The sequence below is a fragment of the Myxocyprinus asiaticus genome, chromosome 2 (assembly GCF_019703515.2).
Source record: "Myxocyprinus asiaticus isolate MX2 ecotype Aquarium Trade chromosome 2, UBuf_Myxa_2, whole genome shotgun sequence".
Classification (NCBI taxonomy): domain Eukaryota; kingdom Metazoa; phylum Chordata; class Actinopteri; order Cypriniformes; family Catostomidae; genus Myxocyprinus; species Myxocyprinus asiaticus.
The window spans coordinates 41,045,353-41,067,234 of NC_059345.1; the positions used below are offsets into that span (position 1 = coordinate 41,045,353).

A 21,882-nucleotide genomic window follows, 5' to 3' on the forward strand; every position below is an offset into this window, starting at 1 on the left:
TGAGAGATGACAAAAATTTATATATAGCAGAGATGAGAGCTTATCTTCACTCATTTGTTTGTAACAAATCTCTTTCCAGAGATGGCTAGATGTTTTGTTTTTTTGTTTTTGTAAAAAGATTGATGGTGCAGGCTTTTCTTCATTGTTTCTACATATATTAAGCATTCCATTACTTCTCTTTTCAGGACTAATGAAGAGTAAACTTTCTCCTTTCATTACTCTGGTAAATCGATATTTCCACTCAGTCGTGAATAAAGCGAGGGTGTATCTTTTTGGTTTGGAAAAGTGCTAAAATATTCTACACTTTTCTTAATATATTTCTCAAAATGAAAGATATGTAATGGATATGTAGATATAGTTAATGGTGCTTGTGTGTGTGTTTGGTAGAAGGGGAAAAAGTGATGTGCGCATTTTGAAGAGCCTCCTTGCTCCATATGTTAATATAAGCCTTGGATGCCGATCCAATCATCTGAACTTCCCATTGTGAAGTACATGAAACAAGTTCTCTCAAAAATAAAAAAGTTATTTTATTATCCCAAGCCTTCCTTTTATACAAGTTGTGAACATGGCTCAGTCAAGTTTAACAAGCCCCTAGAGAGCTGACTCATGCTTTGACTTTAACGAGAGGCAAATCTGGTCATGAGCATTAGCCTGTCATAACTGGAACAAGAAAATATTGCATCATTTCCTATTTAAGCATTCTCATTTTTTGTCACAGTATGAACTTCATCAGGATCTGTTTACTGCATTGTAATATATAGAGAAAAAATGTTATGATGGTGTGCTTCACTGTGCTATAAATGCTCTGTGTTAGTGAGTTTAAAAACATTTCATCAATCCTCTGTCACCATCTTAATTACGCTATTCAAACTGCATAAAAGCCCAGCTGTCCTGAAAAACTCATTATAAGGGCCATGCCACAACAGAATTATTTCCTGTTCTTGACTGAATTTTATGTTCACTTTTTGAAGTAAAAACTTCTAGAGATCAACTCAGGGCAACTTACACTGTATTACTGCTCATCTTAGAGCATATACAGTATGTTGCCTCAAAACACATTTCTGCATCTTTTGCTTAGGCAGCTGGATTAGCTGGATGTGTTTAAAGAGTTTTGATTTAGTGAGTTATTGTTCTGTTGTAGGTTATCCAACCACAGTTAGACCACAATGTCTCTCTTTGATCCTGAATACTTCTTCAAGTTACTACTTTTCAGAACATGCACTTAGTTTGACCCTTTTTGAGTCAGTTATGAGCAACATTACATTTTCAATATGAAGAATTATGGACCTTCTCCCTGTGGGTTTATTTTAAAGCTATGAGTAGTACATGCAATTGTTAAAGACTGAGGAACATGAAAGTTGATTTTTTTTTCTCCCTATTTCCTCTCACTTGTGTTTTTTACCTGCTCATTTAAAATTAATTTGCAAACAGCAGAATAGGCAGGAGGTGAAAAAGGGAGATGGTGTTAAAGAGAGTGCTGAGGTGCTTTTAAAGATCACTTCCCTAACAGTCTAAATATTTCAGTTAAGACACTCTTTTTGTAACAGCAAAGCGACTATGACAGACAAATGCACTTACACACATGCATACTCAGGTGACATTGAATTTTAGGTGATTTAATGTGACTTGACACACATCAGTATCGCACCGCAGCACAGTTGTCTAATCTCTCACCATGTGTCCAATCCTCTTATTCCTGATGTGATATTTCTCTGTAAACCCATTTAATATGACACAATGTGAACTACAACAATATAGGTGAAAGGTGCTTATCTAATAAATGTCAGAGCTAAGGCCCTTGTCATCTCAAAACATTGAAGCACCTTTTCCAAGTCACTGACAAGGACTTCAAGTATATTTTTTTCACAGACACTAATTATACAGTGCATGTACACTCACAGAGCACTTTATTAGGAACACTATAGTCCTAATAAAGTGCAAGACATTTTCTTCAGCTGTTGTAGCCCATTCGCCTCAAGGTTCGACGTGTTGTGCATTCTGAGATGCTATTCTGCTCACTACAGTTGTACAGAGTGGTTATCTGAGTTTTTGTTTTTTGTTTTTGGCACCATTCTGAGTAAACTTTAGAGATTGTTGTGTGTGAAAATCCCAGGAGATCAGCAGTTACAGAAATACTCAAACCAGCCTGTCTGGCACCAAAAATCTTGCCACGGTCAAATCGCTGAGATCACATTTTCCCCCATTCTGATGGTTGATGTGAATATTAACTGAAGCTCCTGACCTGTATTTGCATGATTTTATGCATTACATTGCTGCCACATGATTGGCTGATTAGATAATCACATTAATATGTAGGTGTACAGGTGTTCCTAATAAAGTGCTCAGTGAGTGTATGTAATGGGATGTACTGCATCTTTGTATTGTATCACTGTGTTTTTAAAATGTCTAAGCTAACTTAATGTTTTCTCCATTCACAACAGTACTTACCAGAATAATAAATTTCTTTATGTGTTTATTTTTTTATTTATTTTTTATTTTATTTTTTTATGTGAAGAGAAGGGAATATTCATAGTATGCCAATTTCCTGGACTGCATCTGACCCATTCATTAAGAGATTTGGCCCATAAGCTCCTCACCTCATTAAAGATCTACAAGCCCTGAAGGACATTGCTGATATAGCTCTCACAATACCTACTAGATGCCTCATTGGGCTTCAGTCAATGTTAGTATAATTGCTAATGTCTCTGGAAGATTAAGGGTTTGTTGAGAGGTAATTTGCATTATCTAAGTTAAGCATACAGGCAGAAAGTTAGCAGAAAGATTGCAACCAGTGTTCCTTTGAACAAATAGGTGCAATAAGTTCAAAGCTACAGGTGCTTCAAGAGATAGACAAGATTTGGTGTGGAATTTATACCTAAAAAAAAACTTTCTGTGAACAGAATAAAGCCTTGAACAGGACATGTTTTTGTTGCAAAGACAAGACACAACACTGTCCCAAAGAAATGCTGCCTATACATTTAGTTCATGAGTTTGCATATAATCTTTGAATGAGTATGATGAAAGTAAGCAGAAGCTGCCAGAAGTAGTAGTGAGGTAAGCAGCTGTTTATATAATTTTGCATGTTGATTGACAAGATTACATGAACTAGCTCCTCCCAAACCATCATGTTGTTCTAGCTTTATTAACTTTCCCCCAAAAAGGGCACAAATAATACTAATGTGATCTAATTATTAAAAAAATATTTTAGTTAATGATACACCTGTTAGTCCTCCCATAATGTTTTAAATTTTCAACATGTCAGAATTGGCAAAGAAATATAAATAATTAAAAATCTATCAACCTGATCAAATATACTTATCAGGACACATAGCACAAGGCCTAACCATCAGGAGAGCATTGTATACACTTTTAATGAACCTTTATATTCCCCCTCCCTCCTTTATCTTCAGCTGATTACATGCGCAAGTGAGGAAGAGGGATTAAAAGGATTTGCAGATAAACAGTGATGTTGGCACTTTCAGGCACATATAATTCAGTAAAATAGTAAAACATATGCATCACCAGAAAGCATTAATGCAGCATTAACCTGACAGGAAAACATACTTTGTTTATTAGAGACACCCTTGGCCAACAAAAGGTCAGAGTAGAGAGGAGTGGGCAATTTAGAGAGTCCAGTGTTTCTGTTGCCACATAGAAGAAGAAAACGTCATGGTTACTTGTGTAACCTCCATTCCCTGATGGAGGGAACGAGACGTTGTGTCGATGTAGTGTCACTAGGGGTCACACTTGGGAGCCCGAGACACCTCTGGTCTTTGATAAAAGGCCAATGAAAATTGGCGAGTGGTATTTGCATGCCACTCCCCTGGACATATGGGTATAAAAGGAGCTGGTATGCAACCGCTCATTCAGGTTTTATGCTGAGGAGCCGAGACAAGGTCCGGACATTTCAGCGGGTAGTTCAGCGTTGTGGCAGGAGGGACACAACGTCTCATTCCCTCCATCAGGGATAACCATGACGTTCCCTATCTGTCACTCACTCGACATTGTGTCGATGTAGTGACACTAGGGGTCCCTATACGAAACGCCACAACTGGCTGAACTGTGTTATGTGAACTGGCGGTGTGTGGTGGGCAGACCACAGTGTGCCTCATAGCCAGCACACCAGGTCGACACGTAACCTCCCCCAACATAGTTATGAGTGTCGAACGGCCCTTTGGGGACAAGTCGACTACCCAAAAGATAGAGACAGGCTAACCCAGTCGTGGCCTCTTTTCCCCTTCTTTTTTTCCACTCCCTAAAAAAGAAGGGGGATTATCCAACTGGGCCGCCAGGTCTAGTGGGGGGGTGTCCTTCCCAAGGGGAAGAGGGTCTTCAAGGGTCTTCAAGGTAGATCCTACCCAACGGGGGAGGAGTTACTACAAACATGGTGACTGGGGCAGAGGGGCTCTGCCCAAGGAAGATGCAGTTTGCCAACAACTCGAGGCAGTTGATGTGCCAATGCAGTCACGGGCCCGTCCACAAGCCGGCGGCTGCGTGCCCGTTGCAAACAGCGCCTCAGCCCGTTTTGGAGGTGTCCGTCGTTACCACGACACGCCTGGAGACCAGTTCTAGGGGAACACCTGCCCCAGGAGCCTCTGAAAAAGTTTCAGTGGAACCGCTGTTTTCTGTTTGAACGCCTTCAAACAGGCCAACACCGACTGGGCGTGCTCGTTCGTGAGGCGCGCTGTCAAAGAGACTGAGTCCAACTCCAGACCGAGAAAAGAGATGCTCTGAACCGGGAGGAGCTTGCTCTTTTCCCAGTTGACCCGAAGCCCTAATCGGCTGAGGTGTGAGAGCACCAAGTCCCTGTGTGCACACAGCATGTCCCAAGAGTGAGCTAAGATTAGCCAGTCATTGAGATAGTTGAGAATGTGAATGCCCACCTCCCTTAGCAGGGCAAGGGCTGCCTCTGCGACCTTCGTGAAGATGCGAGGAGACAGGGACAGGCCAGAAGGGAGGACCTTGTACTGATATGCCTGACCCTCGAATGCAAACCGCAGGAAGGGTCGGTGTCGAGGAAGGATCGAGACGTGGAAGTATGTGTCCTTCAGGTCTACAGCCGCAAACCAATCTTGATGCCGGACGCTCGCCAGAATGCGTTTTGCATCAACATCTTGAACGGGAGTCTGTGTAAAGCCCGGTTCAGTATTCGCAGGTCCAAGATTGGCTGCAACCCACCGCCTTTTTTCAGTACGATGAAGTAGGGGCTGTAAAACCCCTTCTTCATCTCAGCCGGAGGGACAGGTTCTATCGCGCCCTTCCGTAGGATGGTAGCGATCTCCGCACGCAAGGTAGCAGTGTTTCCGCTGAACCTGGGCGGACGCCTGGCGAACTGAATCACGTAGCCCAGTCGGACGGTCCGGACCAGCCATCGTGACGGTTTGGAAAGCACAAGCCACGCGTCCAAGTTCCGCACAAGGGGGACCAAAGGGACAACGTCGTCGGACGTACCGGCAGGTGGGGACTCGCGGCGGGGCGGAGCTCGAGGTGCCACACCATGTCATGGCCGTGCTGAGTCTAGGGACATCGAAGCACTTACCTGGCTCCTTGTGACCACCCCCGGAACAGCCTGGGACGGGGGAGGAAGAGGCCTGTCCTCGTGACCCGTGGAGACTGTCATATCGGGGGCGGATTTGTGCCACAGCTGGGCGCTCAGGGGCGGGAGACCGCCGCTGGAACACCAAACCTGCCAAATAGAGTGGTGGACAGTGGTCGTGATGACAGCCGTGCACACCGGATATGTGACCCAGCGAACAAGGAAACCACTCTTGCTGAACTCTTGAGTACTGTAGGTAACAAAACAATTCTCCTCCCGGCCTTCGACCAGGGGATGGAGAGGTCTGCTTACCAGCTCCAGAGCAGCGGGTGTCGTCGTCCCTGGGTCGCCCATCTCAAGGGCGCTTTGAAGTCTTTCACGGGTTCTTGGCGGCCGCGAGAAGGGTGGCGTCTGCTTCCTGCGGTGGGGGGGATGCCCTTGGCGACGAGCAGACGGGGTGTGGGATCTTGAGCCACGCCGGGGCAGGATATGCCGGATAGCCTCCGTCTACTGCTCCACCGTTGAGAACTGCTGGGCAAAGTCCTTGAAGGTGTCGCCGAATAGTCCAGCCTGGGAGATGGGGGCAGCAAGGAACCGTGTCCTGTCGGCCTCACCCATCTTGAAAGGTGGCGCTCCTGGACCACTAATGTGGACATCGTCCTCCCGAGAGACCGCGCCGTGACCTCCGTGCTCGGAGAGCGAGGCCGGTTGCCGAGCGCAGTTCCTGCATCAATCCCGGGGCGGAACTACCCTCGTGCAGTTCCTTTAGTGCCTTGGCGGACTTTATCCACGGGGGGATTGCCGAATAGCCCTTGGCTGCCCCACCATCGAGGGTAGTGAGGGCGGGGAAGCTGAAAAGATCGGGACCGGGCAGTAAAAAAGTGCCTCCCACGACCTTGTCAGCTCTTCATGCACTTCCGGGAAGAAAGGAACGGGGGTGGAGCGTGGCTTTGAGCGGAGGGTTCCACTCTAGCCGACACTCGCGGCTGCCCGTGAAAGCATGTCATCATATACACGTCAGCCTGTGACTGGGCAGTCGTCCCTGAAGGGAGGAGCCCAGCTGAGGCTTCCGTGTCCTCTGGACGAGCCCGCTCTCCGATGCTGCACACGAGAGCTCATCACTTTCGTGGGCTCCGAATAAGAGGTCGAACTCGCCGTGAGACGAGCCGGCGGACTCATCCGGAAGCCCGATCGGGGCAGACGAGCGTGCTGGGGAATGGGAGGTCCGCGGGGGGGATACCCGGCGGAGGCGGTCACATTGGGGTCCCCAAATCGCCCCCAGTGCTAGCCGTGTTGGCCTCATACCCGTGGGTAAAAGGACCGAGGCGGGGAGCCTCTGGGGTGGCTTGCTTTCTTACGAAGGTGAGCCGCGACCTCATCGTTGCAATGTACATGTCCTCGCAATGAGTACATGACCATCCATGAACGCTGTCTCCGCATGAGCAGTGCCCAGACACGAAAGACAGTGATCGTGACCATCAGAAGGTGAGAGATAACGAGCGCAACCAGGAATAACACACAGTCGGAAAGGCATCTTTAAAAAGACGCGTCTTTAAAAAGATGTTCCGTGTGTGCCGCTCTTTTAGAAAAATATACTCTTTCAGAGAAATATACTCTTATTTCTGCCGAAGCGCCCAGGGGCATTCTCTGCAGTGTACCAGTGCAGAGGAGGGAGAAGCTGCTGAAATGCGCCATCAGATCCAGCAGAGGTGAATGAACAGTCGTGGGAATTCAGCTCAGTGAGCATGACCGTTCGGCTCCGAAGAGAAAATCTGAAGGAGTGGTTGCATACCAGCTCCTTTTATACCCGTATGTCCGGGGGAGTGGCATGCAAATACCACTCGCCAATTTTCATTGGCCTTTTATCAAAGACCAGAGGTGTCTCGGGCTCCCAAGAGTGACCCCTAGTGTCACTACATCGACACAACGTCGAGTGAGTGACAGATAGGGAACTGTTAGTAAGGTGAACAAAGGATTCTGCAAAACAGCACTGGCACAGCCGATGAATTCAGATATCGACTCTTTGTTTCTTTCGATGGTCTGAAATCCTCAGGGGTAAAATGTTCACTGCACACCCTCCAATAATTGAGAGAATGTAGGGGTGTACTGATATCCAGGTTCAGCGCGATAAGCCAGAGCTTCAGTCACTCGTGATCATGTATAGGCCAAAAAAATAATATTTTTCCCGGCGTGCATTTTCTTTGGGGTTTCTGAAGATTGAAGCATCCTGGATACACACACCAAACTACCATTTTGAACAATACACTTATACAAATACAAATCTACAGCAAAGATGATTAAACTTTTGTACAGCACTCCTCTTGTAAACAATGATGCGCTTCCTGCCTCCTCCTCCACATGACGCGTGACCTTACCAACGAGCTTACGTCATCCCTCTCATGAGCGCGCATCACAGAGATGTACGGAAGTGAACATTTGTAGTTAAAACGTATATAAGTATTGGTTTGTTTCTAAAAATAATCAATCGTTTGGGTTCAGAAGAACTTTATTTGTCGACTGGAGTTGTGTGGATTATTTTGATGTACCCTAAATATGCATTTTGGATCGTCAAAGAAATGGAGTACATTCACTTGCATTGTTTAAAGGAGGAGGCCAGAAATTAAATCTTAAAAATCTTAAATTCTGTTTTGATGAAGAAAGAAACTCAGATACATCTTGGATGGCCTGAGGGTGAGTAAATTATCAGCAAATTCATTTTTTGGTGAGCTATTCCTTTAAAGTATTTGCTTTGTAAAACTCAAATTCTGTCGGATGTGTATGAGATTGTTTTTTTTTTTTATGAGACAATGTGCCTTTTCATGTAATGCATATTCAAAAGGCCAAGTTTTTTGTACTAATGCTCTATGAATTCCTTTTGTGTTTTTATGCATTCAAGTCTGAGAATGTGTGCAAGTGTGCTGTGCTATTTCTCTCTTTTGTGAGTTATAGTGCGTTTTGTCCTCACTCTGTTTTTGTGGCACAATTAGGATTTTTCCAGTAACATTGCCCAATATCGTCGCCGGCAATGCAGCAACTGTACTCTTCCGGAAATCAATAATGAACAATGGATGAATGAGGGCAATTATGAAGACAAAAAAGAACCGAACAGTTCAAGCCCTCCCGTGGACTGCTTTTCAGAACTGGCTGGCAGAAAAGAGAAAAAAGAGAATAAATCATTCAAATGCACTGACTGAACATGATGTGACATGTGGTTGACCTCCAAAAGACTCTATAAAGGAAAATAAGACAATATTCTTTAAATGGCCTTCAGAATTCCTGTTCTGCCTTGAATCTGTTATGCTATTCCCTGTTATAAAGCACACCCAGTCTTCGGTTGAGAGGACCCTTCCCCTATATCCTAGAGCTATTCTGGGCCCTTCTTACTGATCTCCTAATAACCCCCTATAATTTTCTCAATGGGAGAGTCAAAGCAGAAATCAGAACAGTAATCACTCTGAAACGTGTGGTAGGAGAAGCATCGCTCTTGAAAAATATGCAATCGTGTGTGTGTGTGTGTGTGTGTTTGTGTGTGTTTATGTTCATGCACACCCCCTGCTGCTGCCCCTCCTAGCACTGTCATTTTCACCATGCGTTGCCAGTGCTGTGCAGTAAAAGGGAGAAAAAAGAAATAAAGAAAAGAATAAAGAGAGATAGATACAAAGAGAGCAAGTGAGAGAGAGAAAGAGTGTGAAAGAGAGAGCATCAAATAGAACAAACATAGTGGAAGATCACTGATGGCAACTTCAGATGTCACTTATTCAATATCTAACAGTGTTCGACTTCTTGTGTGTTGTTAGCCGAGACCAGGAAATATTAAACTTTTTAGTGAATTGTCGGGACACTGGGACACACCTCATAAAACCGGGACTGTTCCTGGGAAACCGGGCTGTCCGGTCACCCTAGCCTTGAGGCTCCTGGCAGCATAATTAATCATTTGAATGAATGCAGCATGAACTTATATAACATTAGCTGGTCTGAAATAATTGTAGGCTATAATAGCTCATGCGCAGCATATTATGGAGAGAAGGGAATCAACCAAGCTGGCTTTTGTAAGTAGATTTAGAATGTGGTGGTTTAAATTAAGGGAAATAAGCTTTATCACTGCAGTGATCAATCCGAAAAACAACCTCAGACAGTAGCTTGTAGTTACAGTTCTTTCACACAGATGTACATACTGTAAATGACACAACCATGCAGTGCATTCACACACTACACCTTAACACTTTCACTTTTCACCCCTGACTGTGTTTGGCTGCAGTTGGTCACACCATTTCCAAAATACATATCTTTATCCATATAACACAGATATACAAACAGACTGATTGATTCCTAACTCTCCCCTGTGATATCTACAGTCACATCACATAACATCACAATAGCATGAGTGAAACAAACCAAAGAAGACAATGCAACAACATTAACAGAAATGAAATGTTGGTGCCTTCAGATTTTTTATCTTGATTTCTGTTTTTAATTTTCTGTTGGAAGCCAAACCAATTTCGCCTTGCACTGCCACTAGTAGTCGCTTAGGGCTTGAGTTATTTCATTATATTGTGTACCCCAGGGCCACTGTACAGATCTTTCTTTTCCAATAGACAGTAAACTGTTTCAGTCTCGCTCAGCTGCCTGTCTGCTCACAGTCGGCTGGGCAATAGATTTTTTTATGACATGGGCTGTGACGGTTAATGGCAGAACCCATCACCTTGTTGTGAGCCATTTTCACCATTTCTTGACATTCTTAGACCACATTTTTGGTCCTCTATTGTTATTACATGGCACGTCACAGAACAGAATCTGTAATGGCAAAAACAAGACAAATATGTCAATGTTCAGCTACAACAAAATGGTCTCATTTACAAAATAAAAAAATCCAGGGGAAATAAAGGCAAGCATGCTGTAATACTATATGTTTTGTGCATTTGACCTGTTTCATCTGAACATCTTCATTTTTTTTTTTAATGTAGCAGACATCTACAGTGGGGTCCAAAAGTCTGAGACCACTTGTGAAAATGAATTTTTTCTTTCATCACAAATTATATTTGTTATAAATTATATTTATCATAATAATGATTTGAGTGAAAGGTTGAACTGAAAAGTTAACATAATTTCAGAATTTCTTAGTATTTCATATGTCCTTCTTTTGCTTCAATGGCTGTGATGGAATGCAATTTGCATTCAAGTATCCACATGTTTAAAAAAAGACCTCTCTCCTGGGAGGCCATTTCTATGTCTGTCTGTCTGTCTGTCTGTCTCTCTCTCTCCCTCATTCTCTCCCCCCTTCTGTCACCTCCTCCGGGCACTGGCAAAAGTTCCTCTACCCACTTGTTTCCATTGATATTCAGTAATCCATTTACAGCTGTTCACTACTGCTGTGAAAATACAAGAACATTTGCCAGCTTTTTACCCACTCCCACAGACAAAAAGAAGGAAAAAGAGAGAGTGAGAGAGACAATTGATTAACAATGTTTTCACCTGAACTAAATTTCCCTACATTGAGACAACAGGTGATTATTGTACCTACACCTTTCCTCCAAAATGAACAAGAATGTTTGAATTGGATTGTGTCCTACTCATTTGACTGGTGAGCAGTGCCTGCGGACAACGGTCTCCACGGAGACCACATGGTAACTTTTGGTGTGGAAAGGATGGTTCTTTATCTCCTCTCATAGAGTATTATAGCAGAGCTGAAAATGCATAACGTTTGGTTAACATCACTCACATTAGTTGAACATTCAGCATCCTCTCTCTTTGCGTATGTGTCTTGGACCATGTTTCTTCCAGTAGTCCTAATACAGGATCTGCTTCCTCCTCTCAGGCCAAATCAGTGAAGCTATCCATGCTTTCTTTCTCAGAAAGGCTATAAACTCTGCTCTCCATCTCCTTGTCATCACTCACTCTCCTATTAGAAAATGACCAATAATTTGCTCAGTGCACTGGTACTGATACAGGGAGAGTCCCTGATCAATAATAATAATAATAACAACAATATTTTGCTTTGAATGCTTAAAAAATATATATCAAGGTACAAAAGCTTTTTGACTGTTCTAACAATAACTAATTTCCAATATACTGTACTGTATATAATTTCCAATATATCAGAAGTGCAATTCTGCTGGTTTTAAAGCATTTTGGAAGGTTTCCCTCATCATGCAACCTATAGGTAAGTGTCACTTTTACAACTGTCACATCCGTTCATGGTGTTTTTCCACATTAATGTGAGAACAAGAAAGAATAAGAATTAGTGATGTCAATCGATTAAAATTAATCACTGTTAATCGCAATTAATTTCAGATTTTGAAAGGGCTGAAATTTGACTCTAAACATACTTCTTTTCTGGTTAAAATGCATTTATTTCTTCCTTAGGAAAGAAAACAAAGCAATATGTAACAACATAATGCTTTATTAACATTTTCCAAACAAAGCCTTCCACAGTATAAAGACAGAAATGCACTAAAATAGCACTTACAATTCAAGTAACAGTAAATGTTTCCCAAAGTCTAAGTGAGAGTTTGATTAATCAAAAGAACTTGTCCCCACATATGTTGCATATTTATTGCAATGGGCAAAAATCTTTTAAACTCTCATCCTCCACAGTATTAATCAGCCGGCAGACTGTGGCTATCTGCTTTGTTACAGTAATCATGAAGCCCCATTCATGATTCGCGTCACGGTGTCAAGGCGTTAGCGCTTGTGCCGTTTTGAACTCCACATGAAAAGTGCTTGCAGACAAAAACGTCTCATTCTGCATTTTGGTGATAATTAAAACTTGATGTACTTCTGTGGTAATTTAATTGCACCTTACTTAGGCTGAAAAATACTTCATTTATATCACAAGTCCCATCTGGGCATGTTTTGTACAACAAATAGTAATAAGAGCTCCTTTCCCCATCACTATATCACTGCCTTTTGTTGATATGCCGATGGTTTTAATTTGGTCAAGAATTGGCCGATAGATATCAGCAGCGATTACATTGGTGCATCCCTATTAGTAGTAGTTTTGGTAGTTAAAGCTAGATACAGCATTAGAATCGGCACAGATCCAGCCAGTTCTACAGTGTATTAAATAAGGAAAAGACCGCAATTCAATAAATAAATAAAAAACATATAAAATAAAATTCTGTAACATTCTACAGCTGTTATGCAAAATTTTCTGTTTGTGTTCATATCTGCTGACTGTTTATTACATCCCTCATGACAGCGGACATTGAATGATTCTCTTCAGTCATTGTTCTGGTGCACACAATACACCATGAGAAAATACTCCCAATTTATCTTAGTCTCTGCCTCCATTTTCTGTCCATCACAGTAAGTAAATACAAGATTTTATTTCATCTCTTCGACCTCTGTGTTTTCATTATATCCTGTCTGGAAGTGTAATCCACCTAAATAATCTCGCCATTATCACGGTTTAACAGGATGGTTCAATAAAAGCTAAATGAAATGGAAAAGCATTTTCAGAATAGAGATTTGCTGTTACATCAAGCAAACAATATTCGTTTTCATATTGGGGAGAGAGAAAGGTCAACCTTTCATTTTACCCAAACTTCTATTTACTCCTCTCTCTGTCGCCTTCTTTTTTTCTTTCTCTGTACCACTCCTCAACACAATGTCTATCTCTTGAATTAGACCTATAGTCTGTGTGCAGACATCAGGATTCCAATTGACTATGAGCTCAGTCTGTGGCCTCCACAATAACTGCCACGTTATAGCCAAACAACAGAAGCCATTTTATCATAAGAGGATGCATACTGTATTTGGTCCTATGAGGCCTGAATTAAGCATCCATATCCAAAGCTATTTTCCCACTTTCAAAAAATGTCTGTCAGACAAACAGATTGAAATGACAGTAACTCATGCGGCATAATCCCTAATGGGATTCATTAGAAGTGCAGCCCATTCAGAGGTGTACCTATGCATGTGCGGCTGTTTGAGTGTGAGGAATATTTCTGGCAAAATTTGTATTTGCTTTTTATTCCCTACAAACCCTTCAGATGAGAGAGTTCCTGTGTTTACAATAATCAATCAGACGTGCTGAAAGGTTTGAGCTTGCACAGTCCCTTCCAAAAAATATTAGATAGTGTGCATCTCTGCCAAGACATACAGAGTATGGTCTTAAACTGTTTCCTTAATGCCTTCGAGATTAGCACAGAAAGAAAAGGTATAAAACTTTTCATGATGAATATAGTGTAGAAGAACATGAGGTTATAAATGTAAATAATGTTACTAGACTCATTCACCGCATATTTTATGTCCACCAAAATCCATTTCTAGCTGTAGTTTTTGTCATAGTAGACGAATGGTTGATGAGGGTCAGTCTCATGTAGGGGTGACCTAGGAAATAGAGAATTGTTCGGTAGCTCTGCTCTTTTACCGTCGTGCCCTTGAGCTAACAACGCTTAACCCCAAGTTGTTACAGGGGAAATGTTGCTGTAATTAGTGTAGTACGATGAAAATTGTTGGCTAAAGGGCAAAGCCATAATCTCTTCCTCAACATATCTAACTGGGCTTTCAGTGTGACTATATGATATGGAGTCACTGTAATAGGGGCTATTAAATGGTATTATAGGCTTTTGCATTAAGAAACACTTTGGTTTTAATCCCATCCCCATAGCATTAATTTCTACACTGATCCAGGCTGGTCTATACTGGTTAGCCATGCTGTTCTCTTTCTAGTGAGGCTGACCAAGGATCCAAATCACAACATGTTTTGCTGGTCTTTTCAACAGGACAATATGTACATTTTTTCTTTCTTCTTCTTCTTCTTTTTTCTTCATGTGCTTTTATAGAACAAAAATCTAAAATGTATTAAAAATTTTAGGCCCTTCCTTTGTATTACATTTGAACAGTGAGTAGCATCTTTTAAATGAATTGTTTTTTGAAAATCCTCCTGTCAAAGCTGCTGTAACGTTGTAGTGTAACATTATTGTCATCATAAGGGAGACAAAAGCACAGATGGTGCTTTTTGCATGTTTGAAGCAGTAGGCTGGGATTACTTGCTCAGATCTCATTGGGAGTCAGAATCAAGAGAGCCCCTGCAGAGACGAGGAAGGAGATTAAACTTTCCCTGTGGAGAATCTGTGCCATTTTGACCCAAACAGACTGTGGCAACATACTGGGGGAATTTCCCTATTGGGTATTTCACACTGTTGTTTGATAGTCAAAGGTCCATTGGGTCATTCAGATTCTGTGATTGCTCATCACTACAACATCTAATTTATTTATTTATTATAACAGAGAGTTTTCGAGTTAGGCTATATGTTACGCATTAAATGGAGTTTGTGTTTTGAGTATTGTGCATGTATGAGACAAGTGGGAATCACTGCAACACTTCATCATTCAGAGTAATTTGAGCTCCAGCTTCTTCTGTGCTTGTTAAGAAGCAGAAATTCTTGATCCCAACAGTGACTTTGAATGGCATATATCACCAGTATTAATTCATCTACTTCCATAATTCAAGGATTTTCAAATGCCCCAATCCACTTCAGCTATTACAGAGGGTGATCTAAATAACTTCCTTTCAAGGACTTTCTTCCTGTACTTATGTCAAAGTTCAGTTGAGTTAAGGTCTAAAATTTTCTGCGAAGAGTGTCTGCTGTAATATGTCTACAGTATATCAGGGATCAACATAATAGCAGCAATCAACACTTTACAACTACTAAAATGTAATAGTCCAGAATTATTGTTGTAACTTTAAGAGCTTCCATCATTTGTAGTTTTGCTCAGCAATTAAACAAAAAGAGTATGTTGAGCACTACCACCAAGACTGAACAGTATTAAGACCATTTACTTTTGCATGCTACCGTTAAGTTTCATTAGTAATCTGATTATAATATAGATAAAATTTAAAAAAAAGTTAAAACTAGAGAACTAGGAGTAGCAGTAGGTGGTGTAGCATGAAAGGACAAGGATGAAAATTTTTTTCACTCTAATCCCATGTTTGATATGCAATTATATTCACTTAACAATGAAAAGCTGAATTTTCACCCTTGCGCATTGCATATGTAGTGACACAGTTTTAAAGCTGATCTTTTAGGAAACAATTGTGATGTTAAGATGTCACTAAGGGTGTGCTTTTGTCTAAAGTATCAGTTTTCACAGTCTCATTTAGGTAAGTGGAGAGGAGTTCTGCTTTATAATGTGGTCAGTGCACAGGATCACCCTTACAATCACATAGTATATATTATTTACTTATATATTACCTAACATTAGTTAAACTTTTCAACAGTATCACTTTTGTATTTTACCATTCTTTCACCAACAGTCATAACACACTTTTTCAGAAGCTCAGGTAATAAGATTTGAAACAAGGTATATCTGATTATCTAACCGCTTTCATACAGGTAGCTCATAAATAGAGAGCCCATGTGTTTAACAAGACCCTTAAGGGGGTCGCATACCGGAGGCATCTGGCGGACTATATGGTGCATTCTAAAATTCGAAACAATTGTTGTCTATAAATGTAGGCACACCGCCACCACCACTCGGCGTCTGTCGGTGGCGCACACCTTCAACTCCGGAAGCTGCTCAAATTTCTGCCGTGCCACGGAGCGCAACTCGAATATTTTCCATTAAATTCGATCCAAATCATTATCAATTGACATATATTATTTACTCTAGCCTTGTTCATTCTTTAAGAAGGGGAAAAACGTTTGTGCGTACTGCTTGCCACGTGAACCGCATCGACATGCCCTGTGTTTGATACCTGTGCCGTGTCCTAGCCACGACGCGGCGTGGCACTTCTCGTCTAGTGTGCGACTGCACTTTACAGTGTATAATTGTAGCTTAAGCATGGGTACTAGTTTGCAAAAGCAAACATTGCACAGAAGCCCCTAGCACACAGCTAGGATCATGCCCACAGTGCAAACATTGTTATCTCTTTTCCTTTATCTTCAGTGTGTTCATAGACTCTTGTCCCTGGTGTATGTCTTTGATGTGTGGGCTGTTCTTTAGGCCAAGCTGAGCCATTATGACAGACAGGAGCTACTTAATAACAGTGCTTTCACCCTGAGCATGCTCTTGACAAATTACCTGAGTGAGACCTGTATTTAGAGAAGGGTCAGTGTAAAGATCACACAAACACACACTCTCACACACACACACACACACACACACACACTCTCACACATTTCCTATGTCTCCCTCGAAAAAGGAGCTTTTGCTTTAGCTGTCTAGACATAAGAGATGCTTAAGGCTCTGCTGTACTGGGGGCCTGGGTAGCTCAGCGAGTAAAGATGCTGACTACCACCCCTGGAGTCGCGAGTTCGAATCCAGGGCGTGCTGAGTGACTCCAGCCAGGTATCCTAAGCAACCAAATTGGCCCGGTTGCTAGGGAGGGTAGAGTCACATGGGGTAACCTCCTCGTGGTCGCTATAATGTGGTTCTCACTCTCGGTGGGGTGCATGGTGAGTTGTGCATGGATGCCGCGGAGAATAGCGTGAAGCCTTCACACGCGCTATGTCTCTGCGGTAACGCACTCAACAAGCCACATGATAAGATGCTTTATTTTTTTATGATGACTTTAATACTACTGCAAACATGGGTGTATTACAGGGTGTCAGACAGGCATACATGAGCAGAATACAGAATGATGAATGTGTGAATGGCTTTCAGCTAATGTCTGGAAACAGCGCATGTGTGAAACAGCATATCAAACATAAACAGAATTAGCTGTTACACCTACACTCTCAAACTACTTATCAGTTTGTACATATGGGAATATTTTGCAATATACTTTAAATATATTCATTCAATACATACAATTAACAACTTTAAATCAGTAGTTTAATATTTTTCAATCGTATTTAAATTCGATGACATCATTCACAACTCTTCATGTGATTGTAGATCATGCCCTCATGAAAGACAATAAGAACAGTGTTGTACCTCATATTTTTGTTAGATTATTTTTTTTTAAATACCTTTTTCCTTCAAATCAAAGTTTGTAATGTTGTGATTCACCTCGGAGCTGGTTGGTTTGGTTCATGGCTTAGAAGTGTTTTATGAAGGATTTTATGAAAACCCTATGGAAAAAATGAATGGGAAAATACTTCCAGAACTCAGACAGCAGAAAAAAGTGGGCGGGCACTGTTGTGCTTTATAGGAAATTTACGTCAACACAGGAATGAAAACTGCAGGCCATTTAATGGGATCTTTAAAACTGAACTACTGACTCACGACTCTGTGTCTGTCTAGGGTTTGCACGCTAAGGGAAACATCTTTCTCATCCCAATACTGGTATTCTCTCTCTCTCTCTCTCTCTCTCTCTCTCTCACACACACACACACACACACATACTCACACTGAGATAACCTCTTCGGGTGGAGCCAAGTCTAGCCACCGGCTGGTCTTCCCCACCTCCTGGGAACCTGAGTAAGACGAGGGGAGGGAGAGGGGAGAGAGAAAGAAAGCGAGCTCCTCCACCTCCTGGTGAACCGCTCCAGTACCACTGGATCGTGTATCCTCAACGTCGTGATCCTCCAAGGCCTGTCTGACGGTGCGTCTTCCTCCAATCCCGGGTTTCGGCACCAGTGTGGCAGACAAGCCTCTTGTTCATTGGAAAGGAGGAAGCGGGAACCGGGTTATCAACAAAAAAGACACAACATAAAACTGCTTTTCAGCATAACCAAATGCACACACACACACACACACACACACACACACACGAACGCTGCTGCGTGCATCTCCGGCTCCTCCTTATCTCTGGGGCAGTTCAACACCAGGCGTGCATCCTCACGGCCCGGCCACGCCCTCCTCCTTGTCACATATATATTTGATCTTATATATATATTGTATCACTATATGTTACTTGCTTAAATATAGAATTAAATATACACATATGTGTGTATATGTACAATTTTAGCACATTTACTGTACCACTCCATACCTCATACCATACCATGTCTCTGCACTGCTATGATCTTCATATGTACCTGATTTGCAATTTGCACTTCCACATTTATTTTTATACTGTATTACTATTTGCACTCTGGTTAGATGCTACTGCATTTAATTGGTTCTGTACTTGTACTGCACAATGACAATAAAATCTAATCTAATCTAATCTAATCTAATCTATTGAAAATTCGCCATTACTCTTTTGTTCCAGTGGCTGAGCTCAGGTGCACTGAACAGGCTTCTCTCTCTCTATTCATCTCTCTATGCTTCTAATTTTCTCACTCAGCCCAGACTGGATATCAAAACTGCCAATTTGCACATGAAATTGGGTGGAAAGCAAAATTAGTGGAGCTGCATAGAGTAAAAGCAGTCACACAAACTCACACGTGCTCACGCAGGCATATTTGCCCCTTCCCCTGTCATTTCTGTTTACAAATTTCCTTGCTTACTGCATGGAAAGACTCATCGGAGTGTTTGAAATAGGAACCCGTTTGGAGCTTTGTTGCATGATGAATATTACAGCTATTTATTAGCATGAGTAATTAGATCAATGCAGTCACATGGTGTCGTTCATGAATGTTAAGTAAATGAAAGATCATGCATTTTACATCTCAGCATGGCAATTTAGGAGGACTGTTGAGGCAAGAGGGATGATTGTTCTCTTGCTTCACGTGTGAGTTGTTTTGTGCAGATCAAATGGTGCATGTGCTCATTGTCTGTATACGTGTTTGTGCACATCTTTCCAACTGTGTGCAGTTTGTGTGTGTACGTGAGCTTAAATCCTCCAAGCTGTCCATAGTGTTTTCCATCCAATCATAAACTGACATCACAAAGCTTAATTCTACCTAAAGAACACTATGTGACTTATCTATTTTGAGAGAATCCATTTTAAGATCTTTAAGCAGATTATTTTACAATAGATTATGTGACCTACAGAAATGTACTAAAACCTTATTGTGCCAGCCAGACTTTGCAAACTCATGATTAAAGTCACCCACATGATGTTATTTTTATTTTTTTTCTGTGGAACACAAAAGGAGATGTTAGGCAGAATGACAGCCTCACCATTCGCTTTCATTGTTTGGAAAAAAATGCAGTGAAAGTGAATGGTGACTGAGGGCTGAGGCTATCATTGTGCCTAAGATTTCATTTTTTGTTTCACAGAAGAAAGGCATACAGGTTTGGAACAACATGATTGTGAGTAAATTGTGACAGCATTTTCATTATTGGGTGAACTATCCCTGTAAGCTCTTAAAATCCACTACTGATGCCATCAGCCACCACATTCTGCTCCATGGTTATTTACCGCCCTCTGTAGCCTATTCCAGCCCTGCCAGCTTGCCGTACTCCTCTGGGACAGACACAGGATGTCGTTTGATGGCTTTTATCCACAGATCACAAAGGGGGTTCTGTGCTAAACTCCATGAGTTATTGCTGTAAGAGGGAAGTTTTACAGAAAGGAGATTCTTTCCTTGTTTCCCCCAGAGTCTTTGTGTTGGGATGGATAACTTGCTTCACAGAGAGACGCTCTGTTTGCAGGCCCCATGAGGATCCCAGCATGTTTTTCTGTACTGGTGCAGGTAGCAAACTTGCCTCCTGTTAGAGACGCTTCACTGCACAGTTGGATGAACAACAGCACCACTCAAAGGTCTTTAAAGGAACTGCAGCTTACGATAAAGTTCAGGCAGCTCGGTGAATCGAGCCAACTCTTAGGGGGCTTTCACACTGGCAGTTTAGTCCGAAGCACGGTTTGCTTGAAAATCTGGTAATGTGAAAGCTGTTTTGCAGACCGCAGTACTGAACCCAAGACTACCTGTAGTTCGGTTGCACTGGAACTGTGGCGCGGTTCACATGAGTGAAAAAGCAACCTGTACCTGTCCACACTTGTTCAGGAAATAAAATGACTTGCGCGTGCGTTTTTGCCGATTTAAGCATGATGATATTATCAGTTGCACAAAAACAAACACACACACGTGCATCATGAGTGGCAGGGAAACATTGCGGGACACAGAAAAGGTGAGGTGCCTTTTATATATGTAAGTGAGTGAGCGTGCAACCAGCTGTGTCCTCAAAAAAGATCATTTATGAGCATCAGATATAGTCTCCTTCCCTTGGACATGTACAACTGCTGAATTACATCATGCGAAGCACAGTTCACTCTGGTGAGCATAGTGACACAAAATTAATAACAAACACACAAATATAGTGACCTGCGTTGTGCTTTCCATCATGTGCACGTTTGTGATGACGCAAGTTGACAGAATCATACGTGAGTCTGAAATCAGACCGCAGGGAACAGTCGCGCTCGGATTCGGACGTTGTAATCACTTCAGAAGTGAGGGGGACGGAATGTGTATTGCAAGACTAGTTTTTCTGTCTGTTGACACAAGTTCCATTGTGTCTTATGTCTCCTCTATCTTAATTTTATGTACAGCTTACATGTTTTGTGTTAGACTATTTCTGTTTTTAGGCAATAAAAAAACTTCAAGAAAGAAAGTCATGCAGTTTTAGGAGTGATTAAAGGCCCCTCTTTGGCAAACGTTTATGAGCGTTAGTTAGATTGTTTACAGCTGTACAATAAACAAAAGCTACACAGATATAGATGACATAGAAATAAATGTTTTAATAATTAATAATAATTATTAATGAATTGCTAAATTAATGCTTGGCAACTGCCTTAATATTTGTCAATTGGAAATGTACTTACAACACAAAATATACCACTTTCCCCACTCTAACTAAATGGTTTCATTTTACAATTTATTCTTTATTTCAGACAAAACAATGTCAAGGAAATATTCTTTGCTGTCTAATAAACAGTGTGGTTCAAATGACTAAGACCACTTATGGAATTTTGCATTTTTTATTTTTTTTAAAATGTTTTCATTACAAATTATATTATCAGCATAAACATTTGTGAAAAGTTTAATAAAAAATTAAAGGGATAGTTCACCCAAAATGAAAATTCTCGCATCATTTACTCGCCCTCATGCCATTTCTTTCTTCTTCAGAACGCAAACAAAGAGTTTTAGAAGAATATTTCAGCTCTGTAGGTCCTTACAATGCTTGTGAATTGTGACCAAAACTTTGAAGCTAAAAAAACCCCACATACATTCAGCATAAAAGTAATCCATAAGACTCCAGTGGTTAAATCCATATCTTCAGAAGTAATATGATAAGTGTGGGTGAGAAACAAATCAATATTTAAGTCTCTTTTTACCATAAATTATTCTCCTTGCCCAATAGATGGCGACATGAAGAATGCCAGTTGCCAAAACAAAGAAGAATGTAATAGTAAAAGTAGAGATTATTGTAAAAGAGTAATTGTAAAAAAAAAAAAATAATTAAATATTGATCAGTTTCTCACCCAAACCTATCATATTGCTTCAGAAGACATAGATTTAACAACTTGATTACTTATATGCTACCTTTATTTGCTTTTTGGACCTTCA

The 21,882-nt window shown here is 41.4% G+C and overlaps 1 protein-coding gene across 7 annotated transcripts in view; it reads left to right on the forward strand.

Annotated features, from left to right (window-relative positions):
• The window catches only part of sorcs2 (sortilin-related VPS10 domain containing receptor 2), a 283,640-nt gene that overhangs the window by 207,392 nt on the left and 54,366 nt on the right, over positions 1 to 21,882 (forward strand). The gene's annotated exons all lie outside the window — the stretch shown is intronic.